This window comes from Nyctereutes procyonoides, unplaced genomic scaffold (assembly GCF_905146905.1).
Source record: "Nyctereutes procyonoides isolate TBG_1078 unplaced genomic scaffold, NYPRO_anot_genome, whole genome shotgun sequence".
In the NCBI taxonomy this organism is placed as follows: Eukaryota; Metazoa; Chordata; class Mammalia; order Carnivora; family Canidae; genus Nyctereutes; species Nyctereutes procyonoides.
In genome coordinates this window covers 32200094-32216648 of record NW_026575082.1, presented here as the reverse complement: position 1 = coordinate 32216648, position 16555 = coordinate 32200094, and positions in this window count along the sequence as shown.

Sequence of the window (16555 nt, the reverse complement as noted above, 5' to 3'; positions counted from 1 at the left end):
GGTGATGATCTCAGGGTCATGAGGTCAAGCCCTCCATCAGGCTCCATACTCAGCAGAGAGTCTGCTTGAGATTCTTTCTCTCTCTCTCTCTCTCTCTCTCTCTCTCTCTCTCTCTCTCTCATCAAAAAATAAATAAATCTTTTTTTAAAAAGAGTATGAGAGTAGGTTAGACCTTTCTGAGGAAAATTTAAACAACAACTTGAATGAAAGAAAAAACTAGTTATGGGATGATTCGGAGAAGAGAAGTTCAGGCAGAGAGTAAACTAGTGCAGAACTCTAAGGAGAGGTCAAGCCTAATGTCTTTGAGACTAAAAACAGCAAGTGTTTCTGGAACGTAAAGAGCCAAGAAAAAAGTAAGATGAAAGAGGAGAGAAATGTAAGGCCCCATAGGTAAGAAGGGATTTTAGGATCAGATTAAAGTGTAGATATCTGGAAGATTAGTCACTGTCGTTGTGGATTAGAGAAGAGAGAGATTAGGACCTGGAGGACCAGATGGAAGCCTGCCTGCATGACAATCCAGGCAGGAGGCTATGTGAGGTAGACAAGGTTGGTGGCCGGGTTAGCAAAGAAGACAAAAATGTCAATGAAATCAATTACTGGGTATTTATGGGGAGTGGTAAGTGGTGTTGGTTGGGGAGAGTCCACAGTGATAAATGCAGCAAAAAGGTCAAGGAGAATAAACACTGAGTAAAAGCTAGTATGGTTAACAGAAAAGATGTTGCGTGTGACCTCCAAGAGAAGAGTTTCCATAGGGCAGGGTGTGAAGAAGTGATGAAATGAATGCAGTGAACTTCGACTATAAGAATCAGCACAAGTAAAATACACAAATTTATTTATTTTATTTTATTTTATTTTATTTTATTTTTTTATTTTATTTTATTTTTTTCCCTTCAAGGCCTTTTACATTTGGAATACTATTAAACTCTCAAAGCCATATAAACATTCCCAGCCAGGTCTAATATTTTGTCTCCATACTGAAGGGAGAACAAATTTATACCATGGAGACATATCTCCTATGTTTTTCTGGGCTAAAAATCAGTCCCCATCAATGACTCCCTGCTCTAAATAGAATCAGAAAACGTTCACTCTTACCCATGAGTTGTGGCAAGAGCCTAACAGTGGAAACACTGAAGCAGATGTAGTACCGTATTGGTTATGCTTCCCTTATGGCCACCTGTCACGTCTAAACCATGTGGGCCATGGATATTACCTTGAGCACATCGCATCGCCCCGCGGTGAACTCCAGGTTCCTGCTATTAGTAATAGAGAAGAGTCTCTCAGATTTTAAGCTCCTAGGCATACAGGTTAGCACTTCTACAAAAGAGAACAGATACTAATCTGTCACATCCACATGAACAGCTATCATGACTCCAAGCCATACTGTCACACAGGCTTTCCATAGAGACAACTTGGTTGAACTAGACGTTCTTCCGTTCAGCAAATTTTAAGACAATTAACAAAGAGTTTTCCCCCCTGGAAACAGACTAGACTAGCTTGGTAGTCAGAATGGAAGGAGAAATTTCAGTCCCCTCTGTTCATATTGGTGCAGCTTGAGCATCTCAAGGAAACCAAGCCTGACTCCGGCTAAGTTGTCTCCACACATGCATGTGCATGCCTCTCCCCAATTGCCTGGTGTAGGTGAGTAGAGTGTGTTAATTCATTAGGTGTTATTCAAAGATGGAACACTATTAGCACTCTTTTTTATTTGGAATATACTTCGTTCGGGGGGGTCTGTTGGGAACAGTTCATCTCTTGGGATGGTTTGGAAAGCTTCATTAAATTCAGCGAAGGGAGGGAAAAAAGTGCAAGTTATTCTAAAAATAATCATGAAATTTACTATGTGTAATTTGCTGGCCCAAATGCTTCTCAAGTCAGTGGTGACCAAGGATTCCTAGCATTAATGAACAATTACCATATTGCTGAAATCGACACCATATTTAGCCTGAAAAGCCGCCTTGTTTGTGGTGCTAAAGATGCCAAAATATTAGTAGCCCAGAGTATATAAAATGTACTCTCTTGTTGTTTAAATGATCTCTTTAAATTATGGTTTAGCTGTTCCAACAGCACAATGCAAGGAATTTGCTTTGTCATTGTTACCTTCTGGCCTAGAGACAGAAGCATTTTACACTGTGGTTCATCCTGTACCTTTTACAAGGATAAATGCATGTTTTTATTTAAAAGCAAAGAAAGCTTACATAATCTCTCCTCATGATTAGCATTTCCAGTAATTATCTGTTGCTTGGAATCAGTGTCAGCCAACCAAGTTCAGATGGCAAAAAAGTGTTTGATCTGCAGTGATGTGATTTAGAATACTGTGTGCACGGAAGGTACAGCTATGCACATACAGAGAACATATTTATCTAATTTGACTGCCAGTGATTTAATTAATGTTTGTCAAGCACTTTGAACATGAAAAGAACTATCTGAAAGCTAAGAGCTATTACTCATAATCATTTTTCCTATTTGTTGAACTAAAATTAACATACAAATGTGATACTCTTACAGTATCATTGAGAGATGTGCTCCCATTCTAACAAACCCGTGAGACTATACTTTAAGAAAGTCTCATTAAAACTTTTAAGTCTCTGGTTTCTGAAAGTCAAGATTCAAGCTGGTTGGGTATCATCCATCAGTAGATTTTGAAGCATACAGGCTAAATAAACAACAGTGACAGCTTGGGGAAGTGTATGCACCTGTTTATTGAGAAGATGTTAACAGGGGCAAATCTAAAATAGGAATGCATACCGCAACCTGATTTTTCAAGAAGTTTTTGTGCATGCCTACACTTAAAATCACTCCTATTATCATCTAGTTTTTCCCTTCCAAATTTCTCTCCAAAGAATAACTACTAATGAGCATGAAGCCTCAGTAACAATCTGAGAAGAAAGAATGGAAAGACCCTATTTTAGGGCTTGGAGGAAAAACAAACATGTTTTCCTCTATTGCGTTCTCCCCAAGTCAAGTACAAGAATAACTGGCAAAAGAGAAAGAAAACTGGAGGAGAAAGTGAAGAGCCTGAACAAAGTCCCTGATCTAACATGATTCTCCACAGAAACGTTTTGGCAGTGTTGTATGCATACCTACAGGGGGTCGGGGGACGTTTGTCCAACTTCCCTTGACAAGAGGACAGAATTAACTCCTCTGTAGCATCGAAGGGGTAACTTGAAAAGATGCTGGCTTGCCCACATGACCTCTTTTTGATTTTCAGTTTCATTTCATCCAGCGCTCTAAGAGAATTTTTACATTCAGTATAGGATCTTTCTTCCTTGTGTTCATCATGCTACAGGTATTCCTTGGTATTCCTTACTTAGAATAAGCCTGATTAAGGCACTCGTTTTCTATCTCAACCCTACAAAACTGACCTTGTCCCCTGGGCCTGGCAATGTGCCCTTTCAACAAGCTCCTGCCCCCCCCCCCACGGCTACCACCCCCCACCCCCACTCCCTATGATTTTATATTTACTAATGTTTCAGAAAGACTTCCAAAAGAGGTATTACTTACATTTTCTAGTCATTCTTAGCACAGATCTTACTTTTAGTAATCAGATGTGGCAGGTACGGGGGTATTCACAAACCACTCTGTGGCACACTCTTATTGGTTTGGTTGGGGCCATGTAACTGGTACTAACCAACAGGCTTGAGAAGAAATAAAGTTTGTCACTTCTGGCCAAAATTTTAGGAGCATTTTTCCCCATCACTGTCACTGGAACCCCCATTTCCAAGATGGCATAGCTATGGGTATACCATAAGAAGAAATTACCGCTGGGTCCTTGGGAGTTGATCTGGAGAGCAACAAGGTCTGCAAGAGATTTCTTATGAGCTAGAAGTAAACCTTTAACAGTTAAAGAGATGAATGGCCCGGCATTATTAACTGTACCAGCCCTTTTAGCCTACCCTGAAGAACGCAACTCAATTAAGAGCCTCTTTCACAACTACAGAAGCAGTTTTTTAGCTTTGGACCTTAAAACAACAGTGAAGGGATAATGGAATGAACAGTGCACAATTTACTAAATAGATGAATTAAATGCAAACAGGTATACAAAAATCACTAATAGTATGTTGTATGGTAGAAAAAAAGAAAGCATTCCTTACGTAGTTCAGTTCCGGTTCTGGTCTTATTTTTCAGTCTTCCCTTAAATTAAAGAATTAGTACAATCTTTTTTTAAAAAAAGATTTTATTTATTTATTCATGAGAGACACAGAAAGAGAGAGAGGTAGAGACACAGGCAGAGGGGGAAGCAGCTCCATGCAAAGAGCCGGACGTGGGATTCAATCGTAGGCCTCCAGGATCACACCCTGGGCTGAAGGTGATGCTAAACCACTGAGCCACCCAGGCTGCCCAGAATTAGTACAATCTTTAGCCTACTCTGCCTTGGGAAGATATCCTTGTCCTTGCCATGACTAGATCCTCTTCCTTTCTCCATCCTTGTTATATGTCACTAACAATCCATCTTCTAGGTTCTCAGATGGATGGGGTTCCCATATCCAAAGCCAGTCAGACGTGGATTGATCACTTGTTTGTATTTGTTGTTTAAAAGTCCCCTCCATAAGTGCATCAACTAAATTTCTATGACATTAGCCGCTTGTCTTGCTAATTCGTGACCGTACAAATGTGTGCGATGCTGAAACACGTTTCCTCCTCTGTGTGCTCTAGGTACTGCCCTCACTTGCTAGATCCAACCCCGTGAGGAGGATGGCCCAGACAGCCTCAGTGGAGGGAATGAATGATGGAGGAATAACCCCATAGATGCAAAATACTTTGCAGAAGTCACTGATGTATACTGTTTGCTGATCTGCCCCCGAAGCATTCTGGCTGACAGCAGAAGGCCAGTTTTTGCCATTGAACCATTTCACAATCACTGTTTGAGAGCTACAGACACACATAAAGAAGGGGCCGGGAAAATCCTTTCATGGGTTCTCAAGCACTGCAGAGAGTCTTTTGTCAGTAACGATGCCCTTGCTTACCAATCTTATAGCTGCCTCAAATCTTTTCTTGAAACAAGGGGAGAATAAACAAAACACAAGCTAGCTATAGTTTGCTTCTCCCGTGAGTACAGTACGGTTAACAACATTTCTTATATTTTAGCACCTCACCTTTCCCTTAATTCACAGACCAAATAGGAAAAAAAAAAAGTACTGTATTCCTTTTCCTGTTGCTTTTTCAATAATTCCTAAACAAATCCACATAACATTCCTGAAGTTGAGTAGAAGAATCATATGAAATGGACTCATTGAAATCTTTTCCAGTTCTATTTAGTATTTATTTGTCCCCATTTTGAAATAGGGCCATGCTGCTTTTGTTCCTATAGAAAAGAAGTTATGATTTAAGAAAACTTTACAAAAGGGAAGCCGATCTTGATGTTATCAAACTTCCCTCTTTTCTTTTAGCAGAATGTTTGAGAAAATGCCAATTGGTGTCGCCTATCATCAGGACTTTTTAAGATCTGATTGCTTCTGAAAACTAACTTGCCTAAGACTATCTGGCCTTCTTTAACAGATGATATTATATTCCTCTCTGAATAGTTAGCACATAAATTTGTCTCTGCAAACTGGAATAATAAGTCTGTATCAAATGTTTTAGATGAAATGATGTCATAACTAACTTATACATATTGCTCCATTTTTAGGGGGAGACGTGCATTGGTTTAAACTCAGACATCTATATTCTTTTGTACTGAGTGTTAACCAGAATGCCATTTTTGTCCATGCTGTCACCGGATGGCTTTATAATTAGAAGATTCACTCTAAAATGAAACTCTGAGGTTCATGAGGCAGAACTAGTTATGTTTTAAAGGCAGATTCTTATTAGTACAAAATATTGGAGGAAAAACAAAATCATTTTTTACAGGCAGACTAACCAAATTTTTCATTATTGTAGTAAACACTGCAAAAAGTGAGAAGATGGACTGTATTAGCCATATCCAAGCAAGAGAATGAAGTCCTATGGTCTGATTTATGTGCAATAATTGTTCTTACTGGTATTCTCATAGTTTGGGTAGTGACTCATTTTGTTTTATGTGACCTTTGTTCTCCAGGATTGGCTGCTTTTAAAAAGTAGAAGCAATAAAAATAAAATAAGACTTTACCAGGCTAGCTGGTTTTTTAAAAATACCTGAACGTCAAGGGCAAAGCAAAGATTATGAGTGTAATCTGGCACCATTGCATCTTTACATAGGTTTGAATATTTGAAAAGTCATTTTTTTTCCTAAAGCACATTTAGCAAAGTATCTTTCGGTGACACATTATTTTAGCATTTTAAAAAGTTGAACACCAAAATTAAGTTAGTTAGGCATAGGCTTTTTCTTCTTCATTTTGAGTTTCTACCATTTGGTCTTCCATTGGGTGTAGGTGAACATGTTAGAAGAGGGAGTATGTTTCAAAGAGAGAACTTAATAAAGTAATTTATTGGCAGCAGGTCACTGCTAATAAGCAAATCTTTCATAAATCATGAGACTGAGCAGGTTACAAAAGATGAGGTGAAAACCATTGCCAAAAGACACAATTTCCAAGGGGGTTTTCAAAAATAATGAAAGGATCTAAATGTCAGTGCAAGAATATACATACACAAAAGGGTTTATTAACTTCTTAAAAGTGTTTCACTTGATATTTTTAAATTTTGACTTTGGAGTCTCCTAAATATACACAAAAATAGAATGTTACTATGACAAGGGACCCCATGAAGTCATAAACATGTTTACTGTACTTGTTTTAGATTTCATGATTTCTTTGATGTTGCTTTTATTGCTGGAATATTTTTAAAGAAAATCCTTATGTCACATCATTTCACCTCTGAATACAACATTATACATTGAAAACAAACAGAATATTTTTCTTATGTAGTAATAATGCAAGTATCACACCTAAGTATGTTTAAAAGGTTCATTCTCACATCTCTTAGGTCGTTGTAGGTTAGCAATTAGCATTTTATTCTTTGATTTTTATCTTTACCCCTTTCTCCTTTACAGGCATCCCCTCAATTAGAAAAAGAAATCCTTCACTTGGATTAGGTTATTTTTAACATATCCCTGGGACCCTGCCTATGCCTTTCTCTGGCATAGTGTGTTATTCAAAATCTTACACCACATCCAAATTCTGCATTGCAATTGGCATGATGCAAAAAAATTAAATTTAAATTCTCCTCAAATCCCAAAGTTTTGTGGAGTATAAAAATACTGTAATTTATAAAAAATGAAACGAATCCATAATCTAGCTGTGACTGCATTGAGTAATCCACTAGGTAACGTCTAGGATATTTTTTCCTGGGATCCTTTGTTTGCAAGTATAGAATACCGACTTTATAGAATAAAACCAATAAATACATAAATATTTAAAAGTAAATGACCATAAGGAAAGGTTTAAATCCTAGCCTGAATGAGGGCAGGAATCACTCTCCTGTCAAGAGAGCTCTATGGAACAGAATCTTGTGGGCCGTCACTACAGAGCACTGCCCTTGAGATGAATCAATTCCATGTTTTCCAACTTGGTATCACTCTGCTCTGCTCAGAGTCTTCATCTATGCCTGTGTGTTCGCTCCTTGCCTAGGGCATAGCAGGACCCCTCAATGCTGGCAGTCCCACCAAGACCACACACACTGAAATAGAGGAGGTTTCCCAAAGAAAAGTCAGATGTTACTACCCGAAGAAAAGAGAATGGATGCCTGGTAGGCAAATTCAAGTGAGGCAAGATGAAAATATAGCAGCTCTTCCTTCCTTTCATCAATGACTATCTGGCCTTCAGATCTTATTGATGAGTCATTGAAAACCAGGCTTTCTTATCCGCTAACCAGTCTGACTTTGCTCTCTTTTCTGTATCTAGGCTCTGCTGTTAGGAACTATTACTTTACTGCATCCCCTTCCTTCATGTCCCCTTCATCATTAATCAGTGTTCCAAATACCCCTGACTTCCCAGCTACCAGAATCGATGAGTTCTGTGTACATGACATCACTCCACTCTTATTTGGGTTGGTAAGGATGAATGAACAATTCCAGTCTGATTTAAAACTCGTCATTTCCTTTTTGGCTCACATTATTATTCATTTAATACCTTTCCTTCTAGTTCACTATTAGAATAAATATGTTAACTTACAAGCATGAATCATGCCTTTTGCCCTTTCTGCCAGTTCTATGCCCTTCCAGGTACCACACTCACACACTGTGCTCACCTACCAGTTTTGCCACTATCTGGCATGGGCACAAAAGAGGTACACAAGGAATACTAAAATTTAATAGGAAATTCAGTACTGTTCAAGTTTGCTCCATAATGGAAGAGTTCAGAGACTGTTGGTCTAAAGGATACGGCATTTTTCCTTTAGGACCAAATGTTGTAATCAGTATTTAAGAGGATAAAAGGAAGTGAAGTTGTTGATGCATTATTTCGATTTTCAAGTGAGCTAGTTGCCCCTATCTGATTAGGCCACTGAAAGATGGTTTCAGGCCCTCGATAAGTAGATATTGGAGAGTGCATGTGAGAATGGTTCACTCAGGAACACTTTCAGTTTCTTCTCCAAATGTTCTCAACTCTCCTCTCTGCCTTTCTAGTTCCCATCCCAGGAAAGAAGATCCTGACTGCCCAGTGGATGCTGGAGGCACATCCTGGAAACTGCTGGAACAAAGAGGGTCGTCTAGCAGCAGCTGCTTCTTCCAGCCTCCACTCGGGCCCCTAAGACTTCCTGCTTCCTCCTCTGCAATTGCTCTCTTCCTATTCTTCTTTTCTCAGAAATGACTTCTCATCTTCTCCCAGACTTCAAGCCCTAACTTAAATTCAGCATGTCATTAGTTTTAACAAAGATATTCTTTAAACTGTCTATACCGGATGCCAGGACTTGATGAGGGGGGAAAAAAGAAGAAGAAGAAGAAGATAAAAGTTCAGAGTGGCTGGAACCTTGTCAAGGAACGGAAGGGACCATAAGATGATGTGGAGGCAAGGCACCCAGGCCTTATGGTCTGAGTAAAAGGTTTTTGAATTTCACTCTAAATATAATAAGAAACTGCAGTAGAGATATATTCAGAGGGGAAAGAAAAACTTACTCACCAGACTGCCCATCACCACATCTCCCCCATACACCTGTGTCACAATAGTCTCCTCGTCTCTCCTGCTCCATAACAGCTGTGGTCATATATTATATGGATATGGGATATTATGTGTGTGCAGACTATGTAGTAGAGGCTCAAATATATTAGTCAAATATACTTACTCAGGAGTTAAAATCTAATTAAGAACTATTTGCTAAGCTAAAGGCCCCATGAAGGACAAAGAAAATGATAGAGATAAAAATCTCACGTGAGCTCTGAGAGCCAGACCGAGAGTCCCACCTTATGAATATCACTGCCCCATATCGTAACCATACATTAGAGCTTCAAGGAAGCTTATTTCCACCTACTCCAGTTGTTCCCTGTTGGAGTTCCCCAGACCTCCTTACGGAAGCCTTTCTGCCAACAAACCCAGCACTGATCTGGATTTCATCCCACTGTCATCAGAGCTAAGTGAGTCAACACCAGGCATCTAGTTGTGTACTTTGTGCACTCTCCCTCTCCGTGTTGGCAGTGTTCTGGTCTTCCAGACTACCAAAGGAGGGATACAGTTGGGTTTGGCAAAGGGGGGGGGGGGAGGCCATACCAGGGCCCGGGAGGAGGCTCAGAGAACAACAGCAAACCTCAGTTGTGTTTAACCAGTTCTCTCCCCTGACTCGTCTCAAAGTCTAGGGAGAACGAAAACGAACCCTAGGTGACGGATGAGTGAATTGTATTTGAAGCCGGGACAGATATTGAAGACATGATTAATTTCCACAATACCATGCTCTCCGCGTTCTCTAGAGGCTACTTCTTTCCCTTTGGAAGCACTTTTTCTTCTACCTGTATACCCCCATGTTCCCTATATGTAGGCCTGTTCCAGGGCTTCATCCTCATCCCTTTTTCCCCCCTACTCCCCACACAGACACACTCTATTTTAATGGATCTCAATTGGTTATCATATCCAAGGGAATCTGCTTTCGAAAGTTTTTAAAATATGTTCTCACTATCAGAATTATTTGGGCATCTTGCCATTTCTCTCCTGGATAGTTGTGAGGGCCCCCTGACTTGATTCCTTCCTGGCAATCTGGACGCTGACCAATCACTTCTCCAGAGAAATTTTTCCAGCGTGCAAACTTGTTCGGAGCACTGCTCTATCCAGACCATTCCAAAGTCTCTGCAGTAGCTGCAGGACAAAACCTCAAATATTTATCATGGTAAATGCAAATGCCCATGGTCTGTCCTCTGTCTCTGTCTTCTGCCCTCCAATTCTTAGCATGAATTTTCAGTCCCAGCCATAACAGAAAGACTGTTTTCTCCTTAATATGCCCTACAGTCTTATAACTCTGGGCCCTTGGCTATGTAATTCTTCCTGTCGGCCCTCTGTTGTCTACCAGATGACACTAACTCACTCCCCAGAGGCAACCCGGAGGCCACCTCCTCTGTGAAGGCTTCCATGATTCCTCCAGACCACACATTTGTTCAGTGTGTCTCACAGCAACCAGCCAGTACTCCTATTATAACACTTGTGTTGCTGTCTCTGCTGATATGCCTGTTCCCTCAGTGGCATGGAAGCTGCTCAAATAAAAGGTCTTTTTGTTTACTATTTTACTTTTTGTTTACTATTTTGTTTACTATTATTGCCTAATACATTAGTGAACGAGGCCATGAATGGAGAGGAACTATGCTACAAGTGTAAAAATCTATTAAGCCTGAGCACACAAAAACAGAGACCTAGCATGGACTTCTTTGTTTGCAAATCACATAAATGCAACTTAAATTAGCTTAGGATAAAAGGAGGATTTATTGGAAAGACACTGGAATATCTCAGGTAATTGAAAAAAGAATCATCAATAGGATAGTGAGAAAGAAGGCCTGGGAAGCAACTCAGCCTGTGAATACCGGAAACGGGTTTGTCTGTCGTATGTGTGTCTGTGTGTCTCTTCTGGCCAACAGCTGCTTGTCATGACTGTCCACTTTTCTTCCAGGTTGTGGTCCTCATTGTTGGAATCAATGACAATGATTTAAAGAAATATTGACACCTGGGTCTCACCCTAGACCACACCCATTAGAATTTCTGGGGGTTGATGCCAGGGCATTTTGAACAAGTCTCCCAAGGTGATCCTCCTGAGCGGCCAGGGTGGAGATCTATTGTTGCACACGTGGGAAACAAATAGCCATTAGATCCTGGGTTTCAGACCTCATTCCCACAGCTTCGGGGCAAAACCAAACTGGCAGTCAAGTCCCCTTCAAATACTTTTTTCTAGAGAAAAAAATCTTTTTGGCTTAGGTTGGATCCAGGGCTTATTACTGGATCCATCCATAATGGTCAAGTGTGTGGGTCACATTAAGTAAGGCAGCTCGGGGCACTGGGTGGCTCAGTCGGTTGGGTGTCCAGCTCTTGATTTCAGCCCAGGTCATGATCTCTGGGTGGTGGATTGAGCTCCACGCTCAGTGGGGAGTCTGCTTGAGATTCTCTCTCCTTCTCCCTCTGCCCCTCCCTGCTGTGCACATGCTTGCTCTCTCTCTGAAATAAAGAAATACATCTTTTAAATAAATAAGTGAATAAATGGAGCAGCTCATGCTGAGTTGGGGAATATGTTTGAAGCAGTAATCCTTCCAAGGAATGGGGATGATGTTTGCAGAAGGAGAATGTTAACCTATGAAATAATACCTAATACATTGTAATAAAATCATATTTACAACAAAATTAAAACTCATTAGGCAATAAATGCTTGTTAGATAAATGAACAAATGACAATACAAACTGAGTGATGCGGTTAATCAGTGTAGCGTACCTTAGGATTTTGTTATAAATAATAACCATGAATGATGTTGGTCATGTCACTGCTACATAATCCTACTTAAGTGTTGTTGTTGTTGTTGTTGTTTCTCGTTAGTTCTCTATTAGCAATGCTTATCTATAAGCAGTGCCAATGTTACAAAGTTTGACTTGTTTGTTTGTTTAATATTGGGTCGATTTAATCCTCTTTGTGCACAGAAACAAACATAGGCCTAGTTTTGCCATATGAGCCAACGTGTCAGGTTTCAGGCCAAAAAGCATAAACAAAGGATAGAGAGTGGGCACAGTGGAAGTGAACTCTGACTCCTGGCATTTGGGCATCTTGGGAGTAGTTGGAAATAAGAAGTCTGGGAAGACATTTCCACTGTATTCAGGCAGTCAGTTGAAGGACAAAGACAAGTTACAGGGAAGGAATTTGCCAGCAGGTAGATCTGTACTTGGGCAGAGAAGGTGTCACATTCCTGGGCCGGTGCTAGAAAAAACCAGAGGTGTCTAGACACTCCCGTCTGCCCCTAGAAACCTCTCTGGATAGTAGGGAACTGAGAAATGTCTGGAAGAGAAAAAAACAGTGTGTTCTAACTAGCCAAACTCTTCAATATTTTATTTTACGTTTAAAAATATAAATATGAATACTATAGGAGCTGTTAAAAGTGGTTGCCCCTAGAAAGTAGAACTGGTGGGATCATTCATTTTTTTGCTTTGTCACTGTATCTTCATTGTTATATAAGGATTGGCATATAGCATCATTTAAACCAATAAGGATTTAAATGAAAGATTTTTAGAAACATTATAGTGTAACAGGAATGGTGGAATAGAAAGCTTTTGCGTATTTTAGACATTAGAGAAATAATTGTGTTTTTTTTTTAAGTATCTGAGGCAGTCATTATCTTGATTAAAGAAAGTACATTGATTCTGTACTAGTGGGAAGAAAAAAAATATCCTCTGGGAGAGTGATGGGGAAGCAAACTGGCCCTGGGTATGATTTTTATTTTTATTTTATTTTTTTATGGAAGCAGAACCCAAGACAATAGAGTATGTGAAGTCAGAGGAGAGGGCGTGAGAGAGAAGTCCAGGAAATCTAGCTTGTACATCTTCGTTTTTCCTAAAGCCGGTGGAGTGGCCCTTGTTACCTTCAGCTGTCTAGCTCTGAAAAATAAAAGCTGTTTGGGTATTTCATGCCTTTTACAGGGAACACGGAATCTCAGTCCCTGGTCCCGAATTCCCTGGGGATACAAACAGAACTTTCTCAGTGAAAGGCTGGCACGTTAGAAATTCATTCCTGCCTCTCTCCCTCTGACTCTGCCCCGGACCTGGGGCATGGCGTAAGATCGGCTGTTATTATTTGTGCTATAGTGCAGGAGATCTACTGTGGGAATTTAAATTCTACTGTGTATTTTTAAACTGATTATAAAAAGGCATTCAGGTACAGCAGGCCTCGTGCTTCTTTTATAAAGGTTTAAGCAAATAAGCAAACAAACGACCAGGCTGTTGTTATTTCATCTGAGTCCCTAAGGCCCAATACTTCCTCTGAATACATACATATGAGCTCCTGGCTTCAGTGGGAGTCATGACTCACAGCTGAGGGCAGAACTCAGCCCTTTGAATTCCTGCAACAGGACTTTCAGAAAGAAAGAACATGAATAAAAGGTGGGGGGGGGGAATCTTGAATTTTATTCAAGGCTGAGTTATTGAGGTCTCTAATTCCTCGCATCTACTCAGTCTTCTAACCCGAGAAGGTGCTTCTTGCACACCTCCACTGTGGTGGAACCCTATTGTTGAAATTTCCACAGCTGAAGAAGCAGATGATTTAGCAGACACCTTCCCACAGATATTTTTAAGATATTTGCCTCTTTCTTGATGAGTAAAGTTTTCTTTCCAACTGCTCTCCTTTTTGTCAGCTTGCCAGTTCTACTTCCAGTATTGTTCTGCTTAGGTTGCTGGGAGGCAAATGAGAGGCAAGAGGAATACAGTCCCGGGAGAGGAAGGCGGGGTCAGGGGGCCATGGAAAGCCTGGGGAACCCAGCCCGGGGGAGGAGACAGGCTGAGCAGATCTGTAGGAAAACAGTGGAGTGAGAGATAAAGTAAGAGCATTCAGGACAAGGGATTAGAGAGATAAGGAGTTCCAGGGAGAAACATGAAAACAGAAAAACAAGGAGGGAAGGATACACAGATGACCAAAGGAAATACTAAAAAAGAAAATATCCTCATTTTGTTTTAGAAAAAGGTGTTATAAGGTCTGTCTCCCAACTTTCTCTTGAGCACTTTTTATAGACATCTTTGGCAATGTCATGAAACATCAACAATAGAGATAGCAGCTTTCTTTGCTTTCTCTAGACTGAAATAGTTTATTGTCCTTGTTTGCTTTTTAATAATATAATGGAGAGGGGTTAAGGAGAAGGAGAAAGGTGTTAAAAATTAATTTTCATTTGCATTAAAGTCCTTTACACCAATTATAACTAAATCTACAGTTTCATAATCAGGAAAAAATATTAAAGTTCATGTATTAAGTTTTCAAGATTTGGGTATTCAGATTTAACAAAAACAGGCACTCTTCCACAAAATAATCCCATCAAAATACACCCAACAAATCTTTATTCTTTGTTCTAAGGATTGGAAATATCAAAAAATACAATTTAGTGGGAGGAGAAAGATCAATCAGCGATCATACCATACATTGGCAAAATAAGACAAAGTCATATTTGGGGCGCCTGGCAGACTCCGTTGATAGAGCATAAGACTCTTGATCTAGAGGTCATGAGTTAAGCCCCAGGTTCTGTATAGAGCTTACGTTAGAGAGAGGGAGAGAGGGAAAGTTATACTCAAGACCTGTGTGATCATTGCCTGAGGGAGAAGACTGAATGACACTTGGCTTGGGATGGCTTCTTGGAGGACATTATGCTTGAGGTAGACATATGAGAATGATGAGACATATTGATGTCACAATAAACAAAGTAAAGATAGAGAAATGTGGAGGAATATGAGAAATGATATGCCAGGAAGAAGAAATTGAGTGTGTAAAATATACAAGGATGAAACGGATGTGGTGGAAGGAGGAAAGGTAAGAGATAAACAGGGCATTTGTACTAAGGAAAGGTGTTTGGACTTTTATCCTAAATGGTCTAAGAACCTATTGAAAATGTGAGCCATCTGGGTTAGCTGAGCAGTGTCACGTCTTAGGAAGTTTACCTGAAGCCCAATGCATTGGCAAGGACTACTAGACCAGGGTCAAGGAGTCCAGTTAGGAGAGATAGTTGGCAATAGTCCAGGAAGCTGGTGTTGTGCCAGGAGAGTGACTGTAGGGCTAGGAAGTCATAAACAGTTTTGAATATGTGTAAGAGTTAAGACAGACAAAACTTGTTGACTGACTGAATGTTAGGGATGAGAAAGAATGGAAAGTTAATGGTGACTTGATTTTATAATGTATATGAGCTTGTATATTAAATATTAAATATTCTGGAAAGATACAATATAATATTTGATACAATTTAATATTTAACTTATAAATATTAAATATTTAATATTTTAATTGTATCTTAAATTTAAGATACAATTTAATATTTAAATATTAAACATTCTGGAAAGATACAATATATTGAGAGTTTTATCTCTTGGTGGTGGGTCTGGGAATGGTGTAGGGGCCCAAGTTTTCAGAGCTAGACATCAGGGTAGGTAGAAGTATATTCAGTAAGTTAAAATGGAATTTTTAAAATGAAATGAAAAACAATATGAAACCAGGGGGGAGGAGCAAGTTTTAGACGAAGCTATTTGCCCTGAGGCCAATGAGTCAGAAAGAAGACTGTACTAAGAGAGCCAGGGGATGGAGCTCCAGGAGACAGGAGATAAAAGGATTCAGTAGCAAGAGAGAAGAGCTCCTAAAGAAGCCTAAACGGTGAACAGCAAATGGAAGAAAAGCCAGGGAAAAGTGCCGTCACAAAAGAGGAGAGTTTCCAGAAGGATGAGGTGATGGGATTTCAAGAAAGAGAACACCAGAAAACCACCCAGCCAAGTGGTTGTAGGTTGAGGACAGGGGTGTAGACTATTCCTTCAAAAAGCTTCATCTATGAAAGACAGACGTGATGTAGGCAAGGGATTAATTAGCATTGTCATTATTATGACCACTGCTCTGGTGACACAAGAGACCAGCATGTTTACGTGGAACCAGTAAGTCGAATGGGAGGCGCTAGAGATTCAAGTCACTGAGACAGTAATGGATGCAAGAAATTTCCTCAGAATAGAGGAGAAGGCAGTATGTATTCTGCTAATGCCCTGGGCAGTTCTGGGGGCACAATTCACGTTGTATTCTACTTGAGTTCAGCCAACTGGAGCCCAAGTCTAGGAGGCAACATTCACCCAAACTACAACTTTCACGGTACCACCAGAATTGTACACAGCTGGCCACCCTGGAAATGCAAAGCAAGTGTGGAGGGATTACCCATTTCACCTTTCCCCTTGGTCTGAGTGACAGTTACACTGTGTCTCACCCAGAGACTCTCCGTGGAAACCAGGGGTAACTGCGAGGTACCCACACTCTATTTGCCAACTGCAATCAATGGAGAAGTATAGCTAAGTATTCTGTTTTACCAACCCAGTTGTCTTCTAATACCATCCACCATATGTTTGTGGAGCACTTCTCAGGCCTCCCTCAGTGCGAGTCTAGGCTTTGAGGAATGCAGAAAGTGCTAAACAATCAATAGCCTGAAGCTGATTATGATCTAGGTTTGAAAGACAAAAACCTATCTATTCAC